Source organism: Pseudophryne corroboree, chromosome 3 (assembly GCF_028390025.1).
Source record: "Pseudophryne corroboree isolate aPseCor3 chromosome 3, aPseCor3.hap2, whole genome shotgun sequence".
Classification (NCBI taxonomy): domain Eukaryota; kingdom Metazoa; phylum Chordata; class Amphibia; order Anura; family Myobatrachidae; genus Pseudophryne; species Pseudophryne corroboree.
In genome coordinates this window covers 330594380-330612975 of record NC_086446.1, presented here as the reverse complement: position 1 = coordinate 330612975, position 18596 = coordinate 330594380, and the positions used below count along the sequence as shown (strand labels likewise).

General features: G+C 33.7%; 20 non-coding genes across 20 annotated transcripts; all 20 read right to left on the bottom strand.

Moving 5' to 3' along the window:
• Window positions 1-32: 32 nt before the first annotated feature.
• Window positions 33-104, bottom strand: TRNAP-UGG (transfer RNA proline (anticodon UGG)). Its single transcript has one exon. It is a non-coding gene; the product is annotated as a tRNA-Pro (tRNA).
• Window positions 105-898: 794 nt separating this feature from the next.
• TRNAP-UGG (transfer RNA proline (anticodon UGG)) lies at window positions 899-970 on the bottom strand. Its single transcript has one exon. It is a non-coding gene; the product is annotated as a tRNA-Pro (tRNA).
• A 795-nt stretch (window positions 971-1765) lies between these two features.
• Window positions 1766-1837, bottom strand: TRNAP-UGG (transfer RNA proline (anticodon UGG)). The gene has a single exon. It is a non-coding gene; the product is annotated as a tRNA-Pro (tRNA).
• Window positions 1838-2631: 794 nt separating this feature from the next.
• Window positions 2632-2703, bottom strand: TRNAP-UGG (transfer RNA proline (anticodon UGG)). Its single transcript has one exon. It is a non-coding gene; the product is annotated as a tRNA-Pro (tRNA).
• A 789-nt stretch (window positions 2704-3492) lies between these two features.
• TRNAP-UGG (transfer RNA proline (anticodon UGG)) lies at window positions 3493-3564 on the bottom strand. Its single transcript has one exon. It is a non-coding gene; the product is annotated as a tRNA-Pro (tRNA).
• Window positions 3565-6086: 2522 nt separating this feature from the next.
• Window positions 6087-6158, bottom strand: TRNAP-UGG (transfer RNA proline (anticodon UGG)). Its single transcript has one exon. It is a non-coding gene; the product is annotated as a tRNA-Pro (tRNA).
• Window positions 6159-6947: 789 nt separating this feature from the next.
• Window positions 6948-7019, bottom strand: TRNAP-UGG (transfer RNA proline (anticodon UGG)). Its single transcript has one exon. It is a non-coding gene; the product is annotated as a tRNA-Pro (tRNA).
• Window positions 7020-7810: 791 nt separating this feature from the next.
• Window positions 7811-7882, bottom strand: TRNAP-UGG (transfer RNA proline (anticodon UGG)). The gene has a single exon. It is a non-coding gene; the product is annotated as a tRNA-Pro (tRNA).
• A 794-nt stretch (window positions 7883-8676) lies between these two features.
• TRNAP-UGG (transfer RNA proline (anticodon UGG)) lies at window positions 8677-8748 on the bottom strand. Its single transcript has one exon. It is a non-coding gene; the product is annotated as a tRNA-Pro (tRNA).
• A 789-nt stretch (window positions 8749-9537) lies between these two features.
• On the bottom strand, window positions 9538-9609 carry TRNAP-UGG (transfer RNA proline (anticodon UGG)). Its single transcript has one exon. It is a non-coding gene; the product is annotated as a tRNA-Pro (tRNA).
• A 795-nt stretch (window positions 9610-10404) lies between these two features.
• Window positions 10405-10476, bottom strand: TRNAP-UGG (transfer RNA proline (anticodon UGG)). The gene has a single exon. It is a non-coding gene; the product is annotated as a tRNA-Pro (tRNA).
• Window positions 10477-11264: 788 nt separating this feature from the next.
• On the bottom strand, window positions 11265-11337 carry TRNAP-UGG (transfer RNA proline (anticodon UGG)). Its single transcript has one exon. It is a non-coding gene; the product is annotated as a tRNA-Pro (tRNA).
• Window positions 11338-12131: 794 nt separating this feature from the next.
• Window positions 12132-12203, bottom strand: TRNAP-UGG (transfer RNA proline (anticodon UGG)). Its single transcript has one exon. It is a non-coding gene; the product is annotated as a tRNA-Pro (tRNA).
• A 790-nt stretch (window positions 12204-12993) lies between these two features.
• Window positions 12994-13065, bottom strand: TRNAP-UGG (transfer RNA proline (anticodon UGG)). Its single transcript has one exon. It is a non-coding gene; the product is annotated as a tRNA-Pro (tRNA).
• A 795-nt stretch (window positions 13066-13860) lies between these two features.
• TRNAP-UGG (transfer RNA proline (anticodon UGG)) lies at window positions 13861-13932 on the bottom strand. Its single transcript has one exon. It is a non-coding gene; the product is annotated as a tRNA-Pro (tRNA).
• A 789-nt stretch (window positions 13933-14721) lies between these two features.
• Window positions 14722-14793, bottom strand: TRNAP-UGG (transfer RNA proline (anticodon UGG)). The gene has a single exon. It is a non-coding gene; the product is annotated as a tRNA-Pro (tRNA).
• A 794-nt stretch (window positions 14794-15587) lies between these two features.
• On the bottom strand, window positions 15588-15659 carry TRNAP-UGG (transfer RNA proline (anticodon UGG)). Its single transcript has one exon. It is a non-coding gene; the product is annotated as a tRNA-Pro (tRNA).
• Window positions 15660-16449: 790 nt separating this feature from the next.
• TRNAP-UGG (transfer RNA proline (anticodon UGG)) lies at window positions 16450-16521 on the bottom strand. Its single transcript has one exon. It is a non-coding gene; the product is annotated as a tRNA-Pro (tRNA).
• Window positions 16522-17316: 795 nt separating this feature from the next.
• On the bottom strand, window positions 17317-17388 carry TRNAP-UGG (transfer RNA proline (anticodon UGG)). Its single transcript has one exon. It is a non-coding gene; the product is annotated as a tRNA-Pro (tRNA).
• Window positions 17389-18182: 794 nt separating this feature from the next.
• TRNAP-UGG (transfer RNA proline (anticodon UGG)) lies at window positions 18183-18254 on the bottom strand. The gene has a single exon. It is a non-coding gene; the product is annotated as a tRNA-Pro (tRNA).
• Between the last annotated feature and the right edge of the window lie 342 nt (window positions 18255-18596).

Sequence of the window (18596 nt, the reverse complement as noted above, 5' to 3'; positions counted from 1 at the left end):
ATATTAAGGACTATAAAAGTATATGAAACCATGGGCTCGTCTGGGATTTGAACCCGGGACCTCTCGCACCCAAAGCGAGAATCATACCCCTAGACCAACGAGCCAACTGCATAATAAACTCTCATTCAGATTTTACCATTTTTAAAGTAAAACTCAAATTATTTAAGAAAAAATGCAAAAAGCTGGAGCAAACACACAATTTCATTTAATGAAGATGTAACCTTTTAAAAATAACATAACAACTTAAAACAACAAAATGTGTATGTAGTATTGCGAAAATAATAACTTAAGGTTACTTGCTATCCAAGTATGCATATTTAAAATGTGCAGTGCCAAGATTTAGAGGTCCCAATAAAGTTTGGACTTTTTTGATAATTAGAACCTAAGACTTGTCACATACTGTGTGCAACTCAAGCATGCAGACCCAGAAGAAAGACAAAATAAACACCTGCAATTTATTGTTGATCTTTTTGTTAGTCATAATGAGACTATTCTTTTAAGCCACTCAGGGTTACTTAGACAAAAGAAAGGTAAGAGAAAAACCTGTAATTTCATTTTGACAGTTTTTTGTTTGTCAAAATGAGACTTTTAAGCCACTCAAGGTTACTTAGACAAAATGGAATCTATAGTTTACCCAATATACCACCAAATGCTTGACATTTTACTAAGTATGCATAAGTATATACCTGTAAAAGATGGGCTCATCCGGGATTTGTACCAGGGATCTCTCGCACCCTAAGCAAGAATTATACCCCTTGACCAACGAGCCCACTGTGCATGTCTTTTTTATGTATATTAATGAAATTGTAAGTAAACCTGTTTGTATACATTAGTGAGTATTTTAAAATGCTATTAAATACTATCAGATATTAAGGACTATAAAAGTACATGAAAACATAGGCTCGTCCGGGATTTGAACCCGAGACCTCTCGCACCCAAAGCGAGAATCATACCCCTAGACCAACGAGCCAACTGCGTAATGGCTTCTCATTCAGATTTTACCATTTTTAAAGTAAAACTCAAATTATTTAAGAAAAAATGCAAAAAGCTGGAGCAAACACACAATTTCATTTAAATGAAGATGTAACATTTTAAAAATAACATAACAACTTAAAACAAAAAAATGTGTATGTAGTATTGCGAAAATAATAACTTAAGGTTACTTGTTATCCAAGTATGCATATTTAAAATGTGCAGTGCCAAGATTTGGAGGTCCCAATAAAGTTTGGACTTTTTTGATAATTAGAACCTAAGACTTGTCACATACTGTGTGCAACTCAAGCATGCAGACCCAGAAGAAAGACAAAATAAACACCTGCAATTCATTGTTGATCTTTTTGTTAGTCATAATGAGACTATTCTTTTAAGCCACTCAGGGTTACTTAGACAAAAGAAAGGTAAGAGAAAAACCTGTAATTTCATTTTGACAGTTTTTTGTTTGTCAAAATGAGACTTTTAAGCCACTCAAGGTTACTTAGACAAAATGGAATCTATAGTTCACCCAATATACCACCAAATGCTTGACATTTTACTAAGTATGCATAAGTTTATACCTGTAAAAGATGGGCTCATCCGGGATTTGTACCAGGGATCTCTCGCACCCTAAGCAAGAATTATACCCCTTGACCAACGATCCCACTGTGCATGTCTTTTTTATGTATATTAATGAAATTGTAAGTAAACCTGTTTGTATACATTAGTGAGTATTTTAAAATGCTATTAAATACTATCAGATATTAAGGACTATAAAAGTATATGAAACCATGGGCTCGTCCGGGATTTGAACCCGGGACCTCTCGCACCCAAAGCGAGAATCATACCCCTAGACCAACGAGCCAACTGCATAATAAACTCTCATTCAGATTTTACCATTTTTAAAGTAAAACTCAAATTATTTAAGAAAAAATGCAATAAGCTGGAGCAAACACACAATTTCATTTAATGAAGATGTAACCTTTTAAAAATAACATAACAACTTAAAACAACAAAATGTGTATGTAGTATTGCGAAAATAATAACTTAAGGTTACTTGCTATCCAAGTATGCATATTTAAAATGTGCAGTGCCAAGATTTAGAGGTCCCAATAGAGTTTGGACTTTTTTGATAGTTGGAACCTAAGACTTGTCACATACTGTTTGCAACTCAAGCATGCAGACCCAGAAGAAAGACAAAATAAACACCTGCAATTTATTGTTGATCTTTTTGTTAGTCATAATGAGACTATTCTTTTAAGCCACTCAGGGTTACTTAGACAAAAGAAAGGTAAGAGAAAAACCTGTAATTTCATTTTGACAGTTTTTTGTTTGTCAAAATGAGACTTTATAGCCACTCAAGGTTACTTAGACAAAATGGAATCTATAGTGTACCCAATATACCACCAAATGCTTGACATTTTACTAAGTTTGAATAAGTATATGCCTGTAAAAGATGGGCTCATCCGGGATTTGTACCAGGGATCTCTCGCACCCTAAGCAAGAATTATACCCCTTGACCAACGAGCCCACTGTGCATGTCTTTTTTATGTATAGTAATGAAATTGTAAGTAAACCTGTTTGTATACATTAGTGAGTATTTTAAAATGCTATTAAATACTATCAGATATTAAGGACTATAAAAGTACATGAAAACATGGGCTCGTCCGGGATTTGAACCCGGGACCTCCCACACCCAAAGCGAGAATCATACCCCTAGACCAACGAGCCAACTGCGTAATGGCTTTTCATTCAGATTTTACCATTTTTAAAGTAAAACTCAAATTATTTAAGAAAAAATGCAAAAAGCTGGAGCAAACACACAATTTCATTTAATGAAGATGTAACATTTTAAAAATAACAACTTAAAACAAAAAAATGTGTATGTAGTATTGCGAAAATAATAACTTAAGGTTACTTGTTATCCAAGTATGCATATTTAAAATGTGCAGTGCCAAGATTTAGAGGTCCCAATAAAGTTTGGACTTTTTTGATAATTAGAACCTAAGACTTGTCACATACTGTGTGCAACTCAAGCATGCAGACCCAGAAGAAAGACAAAATAAACACCTGCAATTTATTGTTGATCTTTTTGTTAGTCATAATGAGACTATTCTTTTAAGCCACTCAGGGTTACTTAGACAAAAGAAAGGTAAGAGAAAAACCTGTAATTTCATTTTGACAGTTTTTTGTTTGTCAAAATGAGACTTTTAAGCCACTCTAGGTTACTTAGACAAAATGGAATCTATAGTTTACCCAATATACCACCAAATGCTTGACATTTTACTAAGTATGCATAAGTTTATACCTGTAAAAGATGTGCTCATCCGGGATTTGTACCAGGGATCTCTCGCACCCTAAGCAAGAATTATACCCCTTGACCAACGATCCCACTGTGCATGTCTTTTTTATGTATATTAATGAAATTGTAAGTAAACCTGTTTGTATACATTAGTGAGTATTTTAAAATGCTATTAAATACTATCAGATATTAAGGACTATAAAAGTATATGAAACCATGGGCTCGTCCGGGATTTGAACCCGGGACCTCTCGCACCCAAAGCGAGAATCATACCCCTAGACCAACGAGCCAACTGCATAATAAACTCTCATTCAGATTTTACCATTTTTAAAGTAAAACTCAAATTATTTAAGAAAAAATGCAAAAAGCTGGAGCAAACACACAATTTCATTTAATGAAGATGTAACGTTTTAAAAATAACATAACAACTTAAAACAACAAAATGTGTATGTAGTATTGCGAAAATAATAACTTAAGGTTACTTGCTATCCAAGTATGCATATTTAAAATGTGCAGTGCCAAGATTTAGAGGTCCCAATAGAGTTTGGACTTTTTTGATAGTTGGAACCTAAGACTTGTCACATACTGTGTGCAACTCAAGCATGCAGACCCAGAAGAAAGACAAAAAAAACACCTGCAATTTATTGTTGATCTTTTTGTTAGTCATAATGAGACTATTCTTTTAAGCCACTCAGGGTTACTTAGACAAAAGAAAGGTAAGAGAAAAACCTGTAATTTCATTTTGACAGTTTTTTGTTTGTCAAAATGAGACTTTATAGCCACTCAAGGTTACTTAGACAAAATGGAATCTATAGTTTACCCAATATACCACCAAATGCTTGACATTTTATTAAGTTTGCATAAGTATATGCCTGTAAAAGATGGGCTCATCCGGGATTTGTACCAGGGATCTCTCGCACCCTAAGCAAGAATTATACCCCTTGACCAACGAGCCCACTGTGCATGTCTTTTTTATGTATAGTAATGAAATTGTAAGTAAACCTGTTTGTATACATTAGTGAGTATTTTAAAATGCTATTAAATACTATCAGATATTAAGGACTATAAAAGTACATGAAAACATGGGCTCGTCTGGGATTTGAACCAGGGACCTCTCGCACCCAAAGCGAGAATCATACCCCTAGACCAACGAGCCAACTGCGTAATGGCTTTTCATTCAGATTTTACCATTTTTAAAGTAAAACTCAAATTATTTAAGAAAAAATGCAAAAAGCTGGAGCAAACACACAATTTTATTTAAATGAAGATGTAACATTTTAAAAATAACAACTTAAAACAAAAAAATGTGTATGTAGTATTGCGAAAATAATAACTTAAGGTTACTTGTTATCCAAGTATGCATATTTAAAATGTGCAGTGCCAAGATTTAGAGGTCCTAATAAAGTTTGGACTTTTTTGATAATTGGAACCTAAGACTTGTCACATACTGTGTGCAACTCAAGCATGCAGACCCAGAAGAAAGACAAAATAAACACCTGCAATTTAATGTTGATCTTTTTGTTAATCATAATGAGACTATTCTTTTAAGCCACTCAGGGTTACTTAGACAAAAGAAAGGTAAGAGAAAAACCTGTAATTTCATTTTGACAGTTTTTTGTTTGTCAAAATGAGACTTTTAAGCCACTCAAGGTTACTTAGACAAAATGGAATCTATAGTTTACCCAATATACCACCAAATGCTTGACATTTTACTAAGTATGCATAAGTATATACCTGTAAAAGATGGGCTCATCCGGGATTTGTACCAGGGATCTCTCGCACCCTAAGCAAGAATTATACCCCTTGACCAACGAGCCCACTGTGCATGTCTTTTTTATGTATATTAATGAAATTGTAAGTAAACCTGTTTGTATACATTAGTGAGTATTTTAAAATGCTATTAAATACTATCAGATATTAAGGACTATAAAAGTACATGAAAACATAGGCTCGTCTGGGATTTGACCCCGAGACCTCTCGCACCCAAAGCGAGAATCATACCCCTAGACCAACGAGCCAACTGCGTAATGGCTTCTCATTCAGATTTTACCATTTTTAAAGTAAAACTCAAATTATTTAAGAAAAAATGCAAAAAGCTAGAGCAAACACACAATTTCATTTAAATGAAGATGTAACATTTTAAAAATAACATAACAACTTAAAACAAAAAAATGTGTATGTAGTATTGCGAAAATAATAACTTAAGGTTACTTGTTATCCAAGTATGCATATTTAAAATGTGCAGTGCCAAGATTTGGAGGTCCCAATAGAGTTTGGACTTTTTTGATAGTTGGACCAAAGACTTGTCACATACTGTGTGCAACTCAAGTATGCAGACCCAGAAGAAAGACAAAATAAACACCTGCAATTTATTGTTGATCTTTTTGTTAGTCATAATGAGACTATTCTTTTAAGCCACTCAGGGTTACTTAGACAAAAGAAAGGTAAGAGAAAAACCTGTAATTTCATTTTGACAGTTTTTTGTTTGTCAAAATGAGACTTTTAAGCCACTCAAGGTACCTTAGACAAAATGGAATCTATAGTTTACCCAATATACCACCAAATGCTTGACATTTTACTAAGTATGCATAAGTATATACCTGTAAAAGATGGGCTCATCCGGGATTTGTACCAGGGATCTCTCGCACCCTAAGCAAGAATTATACCCCTTGACCAACGAGCCCACTGTGCATGTCTTTTTTATGTATAGTAATGAAATTGTAAGTAAACCTGTTTGTATACATTAGTGAGTATTTTAAAATGCTATTAAATACTATCAGATATTAAGGACTATAAAAGTACATGAAAACATGGGCTCGTCCGGGATTTGAACCCGAGACCTCCCACACCCAAAGCGAGAATCATACCCCTAGACCAACGAGCCAACTGCGTAATGGCTTTTCATTCAGATTTTACCATTTTTAAAGTAAAACTCAAATTATTTAAGAAAAAATGCAAAAAGCTGGAGCAAACACACAATTTCATTTAATGAAGATGTAACATTTTAAAAATAACAACTTAAAACAAAAAAATGTGTATGTAGTATTGCGAAAATAATAACTTAAGGTTACTTGTAATCCAAGTATGCATATTTAAAATGTGCAGTGCCAAGATTTAGAGGTCCCAATAAAGTTTGGACTTTTTTGATAATTAGAACCTAAGACTTGTCACATACTGTGTGCAACTCAAGCATGCAGACCCAGAAGAAAGACAAAATAAACACCTGCAATTTATTGTTGATCTTTTTGTTAGTCATAATGAGACTATTCTTTTAAGCCACTCAGGGTTACTTAGACAAAAGAAAGGTAAGAGAAAAACCTGTAATTTCATTTTGACAGTTTTTTGTTTGTCAAAATGAGACTTTTAAGCCACTCAAGGTTACTTAGACAAAATGGAATCTATAGTTTACCCAATATACCACCAAATGCTTGACATTTTACTAAGTATGCATAAGTTTATACCTGTAAAAGATGGGCTCATCCGGGATTTGTACCAGGGATCTCTCGCACCCTAAGCAAGAATTATACCCCTTGACCAACGATCCCACTGTGCATGTCTTTTTTATGTATATTAATGAAATTGTAAGTAAACCTGTTTGTATACATTAGTGAGTATTTTAAAATGCTATTAAATACTAACAGATATTAAGGACTATAAAAGTATATGAAACCATGGGCTCGTCCGGGATTTGAACCCGGGACCTCTCGCACCCAAAGCGAGAATCATACCCCTAGACCAACGAGCCAACTGCATAATAAACTCTCATTCAGATTTTACCATTTTTAAATTAAAACTCAAATTATTTAAGAAAAAATGCAAAAAGCTGGAGCAAACACACAATTTCATTTAATGAAGATGTAACGTTTTAAAAATAACATAACTTAAAACAACAAAATGTGTATGTAGTATTGCGAAAATAATAACTTAAGGTTACTTGCTATCCAAGTATGCATATTTAAAATGTGCAGTGCCAAGATTTAGAGGTCCCAATAGAGTTTGGACTTTTTTGATAGTTGGAACCTAAGACTTGTCACATACTGTGTGCAACTCAAGCATGCAGACCCAGAAGAAAGACAAAATAAACACCTGCAATTTATTGTTGATCTTTTTGTTAGTCATAATGAGACTATTCTTTTAAGCCACTCAGGGTTACTTAGACAAAAGAAAGGTAAGAGAAAAACCTGTAATTTCATTTTGACAGTTTTTTGTTTGTCAAAATGAGACTTTATAGCCACTCAAGGTTACTTAGACAAAATGGAATCTATAGTTTACCCAATATACCACCAAATGCTTGACATTTTACTAAGTATGCATAAGTATATACCTGTAAAAGATGGGCTCATCCGGGATTTGTACCAGGGATCTCTCGCACCCTAAGCAAGAATTATACCCCTTGACCAACGAGCCCACTGTGCATGTCTTTTTTATGTATATTAATGAAATTGTAAGTAAACCTGTTTGTATACATTAGTGAGTATTTTAAAATGCTATTAAATACTATCAGATATTAAGGACTATAAAAGTACATGAAAACATAGGCTCGTCCGGGATTTGAACCCGAGACCTCTCGCACCCAAAGCGAGAATCATACCCCTAGACCAACGAGCCAACTGCGTAATGGCTGCTCATTCAGATTTTACCATTTTTAAAGTAAAACTCAAATTATTTAAGAAAAAATGCAAAAAGCTGGAGCAAACACACAATTTCATTTAAATGAAGATGTAACATTTTAAAAATAACATAACAACTTAAAACAAAAAAATGTGTATGTAGTATTGCGAAAATAATAACTTAAGGTTACTTGTTATCCAAGTATGCATATTTAAAATGTGCAGTGCCAAGATTTGGAGGTCCCAATAGAGTTTGGACTTTTTTGATAGTTGGACCAAAGACTTGTCACATACTGTGTGCAACTCAAGTATGCAGACCCAGAAGAAAGACAAAATAAACACCTGCAATTTATTGTTGATCTTTTTGTTAGTCATAATGAGACTATTCTTTTAAGCCACTCAGGGTTACTTAGACAAAAGAAAGGTAAGAGAAAAACCTGTAATTTCATTTTGACAGTTTTTTGTTTGTCAAAATGAGACTTTATAGCCACTCAAGGTTACTTAGACAAAATGGAATCTATAGTGTACCCAATATACCACCAAATGCTTGACATTTTACTAAGTTTGCATAAGTATATGCCTGTAAAAGATGGGCTCATCCGGGATTTGTACCAGGGATCTCTCGCACCCTAAGCAAGAATTATACCCCTTGACCAACGAGCCCACTGTGCATGTCTTTTTTATGTATAGTAATGAAATTGTAAGTAAACCTGTTTGTATACATTAGTGAGTATTTTAAAATGCTATTAAATACTATCAGATATTAAGGACTATAAAAGTACATGAAAACATGGGCTCATCCGGGATTTGAACCCGGGACCTCCCACACCCAAAGCGAGAATCATACCCCTAGACCAACGAGCCAACTGCGTAATGGCTTTTCATTCAGATTTTACCATTTTTAAAGTAAAACTCAAATTATTTAAGAAAAAATGCAAAAAGCTGGAGCAAACACACAATTTCATTTAATGAAGATGTAACATTTTAAAAATAACAACTTAAAACAAAAAAATGTGTATGTAGTATTGCGAAAATAATAACTTAAGGTTACTTGTTATCCAAGTATGCATATTTAAAATGTGCAGTGCCAAGATTTAGAGGTCCCAATAAAGTTTGGACTTTTTTGATAATTAGAACCTAAGACTTGTCACATACTGTGTGCAACTCAAGCATGCAGACCCAGAAGAAAGACAAAATAAACACCTGCAATTTATTGTTGATCTTTTTGTTAGTCATAATGAGACTATTCTTTTAAGCCACTCAGGGTTACTTAGACAAAAGAAAGGTAAGAGAAAAACCTGTAATTTCATTTTGACAGTTTTTTGTTTGTCAAAATGAGACTTTATAGCCACTCAAGGTTACTTAGACAAAATGGAATCTATAGTGTACCCAATATACCACCAAATGCTTGACATTTTACTAAGTTTGCATAAGTATATGCCTGTAAAAGATGGGCTCATCCGGGATTTGTACCAGGGATCTCTCGCACCCTAAGCAAGAATTATACCCCTTGACCAACGAGCCCACTGTGCATGTCTTTTTTATGTATATTAATGAAATTGTAAGTAAACCTGTTTGTATACATTAGTGAGTATTTTAAAATGCTATTAAATACTATCAGATATTAAGGACTATAAAAGTACATGAAAACATAGGCTCGTCCGGGATTTGAACCCGAGACCTCTCGAACCCAAAGCGAGAATCATACCCCTAGACCAACGAGCCAACTGCGTAATGGCTACTCATTCAGATTTTACCATTTTTAAAGTAAAACTCAAATTATTTAAGAAAAAATGCAAAAAGCTGGAGCAAACACACAATTTCATTTAAATGAAGATGTAACATTTTAAAAATAACATAACAACTTAAAACAAAAAAATGTGTATGTAGTATTGCGAAAATAATAACTTAAGGTTACTTGTTATCCAAGTATGCATATTTAAAATGTGCAGTGCCAAGATTTGGAGGTCCCAATAAAGTTTGGACTTTTTTGATAATTAGAACCTAAGACTTGTCACATACTGTGTGCAACTCAAGCATGCAGACCCAGAAGAAAGACAAAATAAACACCTGCAATTTATTGTTGATCTTTTTGTTAGTCGTAATGAGACTATTCTTTTAAGCCACTCAGGGTTACTTAGACAAAAGAAAGGTAAGAGAAAAACCTGTAATTTCATTTTGACAGTTTTTTGTTTGTCAAAATGAGACTTTTAAGCCACTCAAGGTTACTTAGACAAAATGGAATCTATAGTTTACCCAATATACCACCAAATGCTTGACATTTTACTAAGTATGCATAAGTTTATACCTGTAAAAGATGGGCTCATCCGGGATTTGTACCAGGGATCTCTCGCACCCTAAGCAAGAATTATACCCCTTGACCAACGATCCCACTGTGCATGTCTTTTTTATGTATATTAATGAAATTGTAAGTAAACCTGTTTGTATACATTAGTGAGTATTTTAAAATGCTATTAAATACTATCAGATATTAAGGACTATAAAAGTATATGAAACCATGGGCTCGTCCGGGATTTGAACCCGGGACCTCTCGCACCCAAAGCGAGAATCATACCCCTAGACCAACGAGCCAACTGCATAATAAACTCTCATTCAGATTTTACCATTTTTAAAGTAAAACTCAAATTATTTAAGAAAAAATGCAAAAAGCTGGAGCAAACACACAATTTCATTTAATGAAGATGTAACATTTTAAAAATAACAACTTAAAACAACAAAATGTGTATGTAGTATTGCGAAAATAATAACTTAAGGTTACTTGCTATCCAAGTATGCATATTTAAAATGTGCAGTGCCAAGATTTAGAGGTCCCAATAAAGTTTGGACTTTTTTGATAATTAGAACCTAAGACTTGTCACATACTGTGTGCAACTCAAGCATGCAGACCCAGAAGAAAGACAAAATAAACACCTGCAATTTATTGTTGATCTTTTTGTTAGTCATAATGAGACTATTCTTTTAAGCCACTCAGGGTTACTTAGACAAAAGAAAGGTAAGAGAAAAACCTGTAATTTCATTTTGACAGTTTTTTGTTTGTCAAAATGAGACTTTTAAGCCACTCAAGGTTACTTAGACAAAATGGAATCTATAGTTTACCCAATATACCACCAAATGCTTGACATTTTACTAAGTATGCATAAGTTTATACCTGTAAAAGATGGGCTCATCCGGGATTTGTACCAGGGATCTCTCGCACCCTAAGCAAGAATTATACCCCTTGACCAACGATCCCACTGTGCATGTCTTTTTTATGTATATTAATGAAATTGTAAGTAAACCTGTTTGAATACATTAGTGAGTATTTTAAAATGCTATTAAATACTATCAGATATTAAGGACTATAAAAGTTTATGAAACCATGAGCTCGTCCAGGATTTGAACCCGGGACCTCTCGCACCCAAAGCGAGAATCATACCCCTAGACCAACGAGCCAACTGCATAATAAACTCTCATTCAGATTTTACCATTTTTAAAGTAAAACTCAAATTATTTAAGAAAAAATGCAAAAAGCTGGAGCAAACACACAATTTCATTTAATGAAGATGTAACCTTTTAAAAATAACATAACAACTTAAAACAACAAAATGTGTATGTAGTATTGCGAAAATAATAACTTAAGGTTACTTGCTATCCAAGTATGCATATTTAAAATGTGCAGTGCCAAGATTTAGAGGTCCCAATAGAGTTTGGACTTTTTTGATAGTTGGAACCTTAGACTTGTCACATACTGTGTGCAACTCAAGCATGCAGACCCAGAAGAAAGACAAAAAAAACACCTGCAATTTATTGTTGATCTTTTTGTTAGTCATAATGAGACTATTCTTTTAAGCCACTCAGGGTTACTTAGACAAAAGAAAGGTAAGAGAAAAACCTGTAATTTCATTTTGACAGTTTTTTGTTTGTCAAAATGAGACTTTATAGCCACTCAAGGTTACTTAGACAAAATGGAATCTATAGTTTACCCAATATACCACCAAATGCTTGACATTTTATTAAGTTTGCATAAGTATATGCCTGTAAAAGATGGGCTCATCCGGGATTTGTACCAGGGATCTCTCGCACCCTAAGCAAGAATTATACCCCTTGACCAACGAGCCCACTGTGCATGTCTTTTTTATGTATAGTAATGAAATTGTAAGTAAACCTGTTTGTATACATTAGTGAGTATTTTAAAATGCTATTAAATACTATCAGATATTAAGGACTATAAAAGTACATGAAAACATGGGCTCGTCTGGGATTTGAACCCGGGACCTCTCGCACCCAAAGCGAGAATCATACCCCTAGACCAACGAGCCAACTGCGTAATGGCTTTTCATTCAGATTTTACCATTTTTAAAGTAAAACTCAAATTATTTAAGAAAAAATGCAAAAAGCTGGAGCAAACACACAATTTCATTTAAATGAAGATGTAACATTTTAAAAATAACAACTTAAAACAAAAAAATGTGTATGTAGTATTGCGAAAATAATAACTTAAGGTTACTTGTTATCCAAGTATGCATATTTAAAATGTGCAGTGCCAAGATTTAGAGGTCCTAATAAAGTTTGGACTTTTTTGATAATTGGAACCTAAGACTTGTCACATACTGTGTGCAACTCAAGCATGCAGACCCAGAAGAAAGACAAAATAAACACCTGCAATTTATTGTTGATCTTTTTGTTAGTCATAATGAGACTATTCTTTTAAGCCACTCAGGGTTACTTAGACAAAAGAAAGGTAAGAGAAAAACCTGTTATTTCATTTTGACAGTTTTTTGTTTGTCAAAATGAGACTTTTAAGCCACTCAAGGTTACTTAGACAAAATGGAATCTATAGTTTACCCAATATACCACCAAATGCTTGACATTTTACTAAGTATGCATAAGTATATACCTGTAAAAGATGGGCTCATCCGGGATTTGTACCAGGGATCTCTCGCACCCTAAGCAAGAATTATACCCCTTGACCAACGAGCCCACTGTGCATGTCTTTTTTATGTATATTAATGAAATTGTAAGTAAACCTGTTTGTATACATTAGTGAGTATTTTAAAATGCTATTAAATACTATCAGATATTAAGGACTATAAAAGTACATGAAAACATAGGCTCGTCCGGGATTTGAACCCGAGACCTCTCGAACCCAAAGCGAGAATCATACCCCTAGACCAACGAGCCAACTGCGTAATGGCTTCTCATTCAGATTTTACCATTTTTAAAGTAAAACTCAAATTATTTAAGAAAAAATGCAAAAAGCTGGAGCAAACACACAATTTCATTTAAATGAAGATGTAACATTTTAAAAATAACATAACAACTTAAAACAAAAAAATGTGTATGTAGTATTGCGAAAATAATAACTTAAGGTTACTTGTTATCCAAGTATGCATATTTAAAATGTGCAGTGCCAAGATTTGGAGGTCCCAATAAAGTTTGGACTTTTTTGATAATTAGAACCTAAGACTTGTCACATACTGTGTGCAACTCAAGCATGCAGACCCAGAAGAAAGACAAAATAAACACCTGCAATTTATTGTTGATCTTTTTGTTAGTCATAATGAGACTATTCTTTTAAGCCACTCAGGGTTACTTAGACAAAAGAAAGGTAAGAGAAAAACCTGTAATTTCATTTTGACAGTTTTTTGTTTGTCAAAATGAGACTTTTAAGCCACTCAAGGTTACTTAGACAAAATGGAATCTATAGTTTACCCAATATACCACCAAATGCTTGACATTTTACTAAGTATGCATAAGTTTATACCTGTAAAAGATGGGCTCATCCGGGATTTGTACCAGGGATCTCTCGCACCCTAAGCAAGAATTATACCCCTTGACCAACGATCCCACTGTGCATGTCTTTTTTATGTATATTAATGAAATTGTAAGTAAACCTGTTTGTATACATTAGTGAGTATTTTAAAATGCTATTAAATACTATCAGATATTAAGGACTATAAAAGTATATGAAACCATGGGCTCGTCCGGGATTTGAACCCGGGACCTCTCGCACCCAAAGCGAGAATCATACCCCTAGACCAACGAGCCAACTGCATAATAAACTCTCATTCAGATTTTACCATTTTTAAAGTAAAACTCAAATTATTTAAGAAAAAATGCAAAAAGCTGGAGCAAACACACAATTTCATTTAATGAAGATGTAACATTTTAAAAATAACAACTTAAAACAACAAAATGTGTATGTAGTATTGCGAAAATAATAACTTAAGGTTACTTGCTATCCAAGTATGCATATTTAAAATGTGCAGTGCCAAGATTTAGAGGTCCCAATAAAGTTTGGACTTTTTTGATAATTAGAACCTAAGACTTGTCACATACTGTGTGCAACTCAAGCATGCAGACCCAGAAGAAAGACAAAATAAACACCTGCAATTTATTGTTGATCTTTTTGTTAGTCATAATGAGACTATTCTTTTAAGCCACTCAGGGTTACTTAGACAAAAGAAAGGTAAGAGAAAAACCTGTAATTTCATTTTGACAGTTTTTTGTTTGTCAAAATGAGACTTTTAAGCCACTCAAGGTTACTTAGACAAAATGGAATCTATAGTTTACCCAATATACCACCAAATGCTTGACATTTTACTAAGTATGCATAAGTTTATACCTGTAAAAGATGGGCTCATCCGGGATTTGTACCAGGGATCTCTCGCACCCTAAGCAAGAATTATACCCCTTGACCAACGATCCCACTGTGCATGTCTTTTTTATGTATATTAATGAAATTGTAAGTAAACCTGTTTGTATACATTAGTGAGTATTTTAAAATGCTATTAAATACTATCAGATATTAAGGACTATAAAAGTTTATGAAACCATGGGCTCGTCCGGGATTTGAACCCGGGACCTCTCGCACCCAAAGCGAGAATCATACCCCTAGACCAACGAGCCAACTGCATAATAAACTCTCATTCAGATTTTACCATTTTTAAAGTAAAACTCAAATTATTTAAGAAAAAATGCAAAAAGCTGGAGCAAACACACAATTTCATTTAATGAAGATGTAACCTTTTAAAAATAACATAACAACTTAAAACAACAAAATGTGTATGTAGTATTGCGAAAATAATAACTTAAGGTTACTTGCTATCCAAGTATGCATATTTAAAATGTGCAGTGCCAAGATTTAGAGGTCCCAATAGAGTTTGGACTTTTTTGATAGTTGGAACCTTAGACTTGTCACATACTGTGTGCAACTCAAGCATGCAGACCCAGAAGAAAGACAAAAAAAACACCTGCAATTTATTGTTGATCTTTTTGTTAGTCATAATGAGACTATTCTTTTAAGCCACTCAGGGTTACTTAGACAAAAGAAAGGTAAGAGAAAAACCTGTAATTTTATTTTGACAGTTTTTTGTTTGTCAAAATGAGACTTTATAGCCACTCAAGGTTACTTAGACAAAATGGAATCTATAGTTTACCCAATATACCACCAAATGCTTGACATTTTATTAAGTTTGCATAAGTATATGCCTGTAAAAGATGGGCTCATCCGGGATTTGTACCAGGGATCTCTCGCACCCTAAGCAAGAATTATACCCCTTGACCAACGAGCCCACTGTGCATGTCTTTTTTATGTATAGTAATGAAATTGTAAGTAAACCTGTTTGTATACATTAGTGAGTATTTTAAAATGCTATTAAATACTATCAGATATTAAGGACTATAAAAGTACATGAAAACATGGGCTCGTCTGGGATTTGAACCCGGGACCTCTCGCACCCAAAGCGAGAATCATACCCCTAGACCAACAAGCCAACTGCGTAATGGCTTTTCATTCAGATTTTACCATTTTTAAAGTAAAACTCAAATTATTTAAGAAAAAATGCAAAAAGCTGGAGCAAACACACAATTTCATTTAAATGAAGATGTAACTTTTTAAAAATAACAACTTAAAACAAAAAAATGTGTATGTAGTATTGCGAAAAAAATAACTTAAGGTTACTTGTTATCCAAGTATGCATATTTAAAATGTGCAGTGCCAAGATTTAGAGGTCCTAATAAAGTTTGGACTTTTTTGATAATTGGAACCTAAGACTTGTCACATACTGTGTGCAACTCAAGCATGCAGACCCAGAAGAAAGACAAAATAAACACCTGCAATTTATTGTTGATCTTTTTGTTAGTCATAATGAGACTATTCTTTTAAGCCACTCAGGGTTACTTAGACAAAAGAAAGGTAAGAGAAAAACCTGTAATTTCATTTTGACAGTTTTTTGTTTGTCAAAATGAGACTTTTAAGCCACTCAAGGTTACTTAGACAAAATGGAATCTATAGTTTACCCAATATACCACCAAATGCTTGACATTTTACTAAGTATGCATAAGTATATACCTGTAAAAGATGGGCTCATCCGGGATTTGTACCAGGGATCTCTCGCACCCTAAGCAAGAATTATACCCCTTGACCAACGAGCCCACTGTGCATGTCTTTTTTATGTATATTAATGAAATTGTAAGTAAACCTGTTTGTATACATTAGTGAGTATTTTAAAATGCTATTAAATACTATCAGATATTAAGGACTATAAAAGTACATGAAAACATAGGCTCGTCCGGGATTTGAACCCGAGACCTCTCGAACCCAAAGCGAGAATCATACCCCTAGACCAACGAGCCAACTGCGTAATGGCTTCTCATTCAGATTTTACCATTTTTAAAGTAAAACTCAAATTATTTAAGAAAAAATGCAAAAAGCTGGAGCAAACACACAATTTCATTTAAATGAAGATGTAACATTTTAAAAATAACATAACAACTTAAAACAAAAAAATGTGTATGTAGTATTGCGAAAATAATAACTTAAGGTTACTTGTTATCCAAGTATGCATATTTAAAATGTGCAGTGCCAAGATTTGGAGGTCCCAATAAAGTTTGGACTTTTTTGATAATTAGAACCTAAGACTTGTCACATACTGTGTGCAACTCAAGCATGCAGACCCAGAAGAAAGACAAAATAAACACCTGCAATTTATTGTTGATCTTTTTGTTAGTCATAATGAGACTATTCTTTTAAGCCACTCAGGGTTACTTAGACAAAAGAAAGGTAAGAGAAAAACCTGTAATTTCATTTTGACAGTTTTTTGTTTGTCAAAATGAGACTTTTAAGCCACTCAAGGTTACTTAGACAAAATGGAATCTATAGTTTACCCAATATACCACCAAATGCTTGACATTTTACTAAGTATGCATAAGTTTATACCTGTAAAAGACGGGCTCATCCGGGATTTGTACCAGGGATCTCTCGCACCCTAAGCAAGAATTATACCCCTTGACCAACGATCCCACTGTGCATGTCTTTTTTATGTATATTAATGAAATTGTAAGTAAACCTGTTTGTATACATTAGTGAGTATTTTAAAATGCTATTAAATACTATCAGATATTAAGGACTATAAAAGTATATGAAACCATGGGCTCGTCCGGGATTTGAACCCGGGACCTCTCGCACCCAAAGCGAGAATCATACCCCTAGACCAACGAGCCAACTGCATAATAAACTCTCATTCAGATTTTACCATTTTTAAAGTAAAACTCAAATTATTTAAGAAAAAATGCAAAAAGCTGGAGCAAACACACAATTTCATTTAATGAAGATGTAACCTTTTAAAAATAACATAACAACTTAAAACAACAAAATGTGTATGTAGTATTGCGAAAATAATAACTTAAGGTTACTTGCTATCCAAGTATGCATATTTAAAATGTGCAGTGCCAAGATTTAGAGGTCCCAATAGAGTTTGGACTTTTTTGATAGTTGGAACCTAAGACTTGTCATATACTGTTTGCAACTCAAGCATGCAGACCCAGAAGAAAGACAAAATAAACACCTGCAATTTATTGTTGATCTTTTTGTTAGTCATAATGAGACTATTCTTTTAAGCCACTCAGGGTTACTTAGACAAAAGAAAGGTAAGAGAAAAACCTGTAATTTCATTTTGACAGTTTTTTGTTTGTCAAAATGAGACTTTATAGCCACTCAAGGTTACTTAGACAAAATGGAATCTATAGTGTACCCAATATACCACCAAATGCTTGACATTTTACTAAGTTTGCATAAGTATATGCCTGTAAAAGATGGGCTCATCCGGGATTTGTACCAGGGATCTCTCGCACCCTAAGCAAGAATTATACCCCTTGACCAACGAGCCCACTGTGCATGTCTTTTTTATGTATAGTAATGAAATTGTAAGTAAACCTGTTTGTATACATTAGTGAGTATTTTAAAATGCTATTAAATACTATCAGATATTAAGGACTATAAAAGTACATGAAAACATGGGCTCGTCCGGGATTTGAACCCAGGACCTCCCACACCCAAAGCGAGAATCATACCCCTAGACCAACGAGCCAACTGCGTAATGGCTTTTCATTCAGATTTTACCATTTTTAAAGTAAAACTCAAATTATTTAAGAAAAAATGCAAAAAGCTGGAGCAAACACACAATTTCATTTAATGAAGATGTAACATTTTAAAAATAACAACTTAAAACAAAAAAATGTGTATGTAGTATTGCGAAAATAATAACTTAAGGTTACTTGTTATCCAAGTATGCATATTTAAAATGTGCAGTGCCAAGATTTAGAGGTCCCAATAAAGTTTGGACTTTTTTGATAATTAGAACCTAAGACTTGTCACATACTGTGTGCAACTCAAGCATGCAGACCCAGAAGAAAGACAAAATAAACACCTG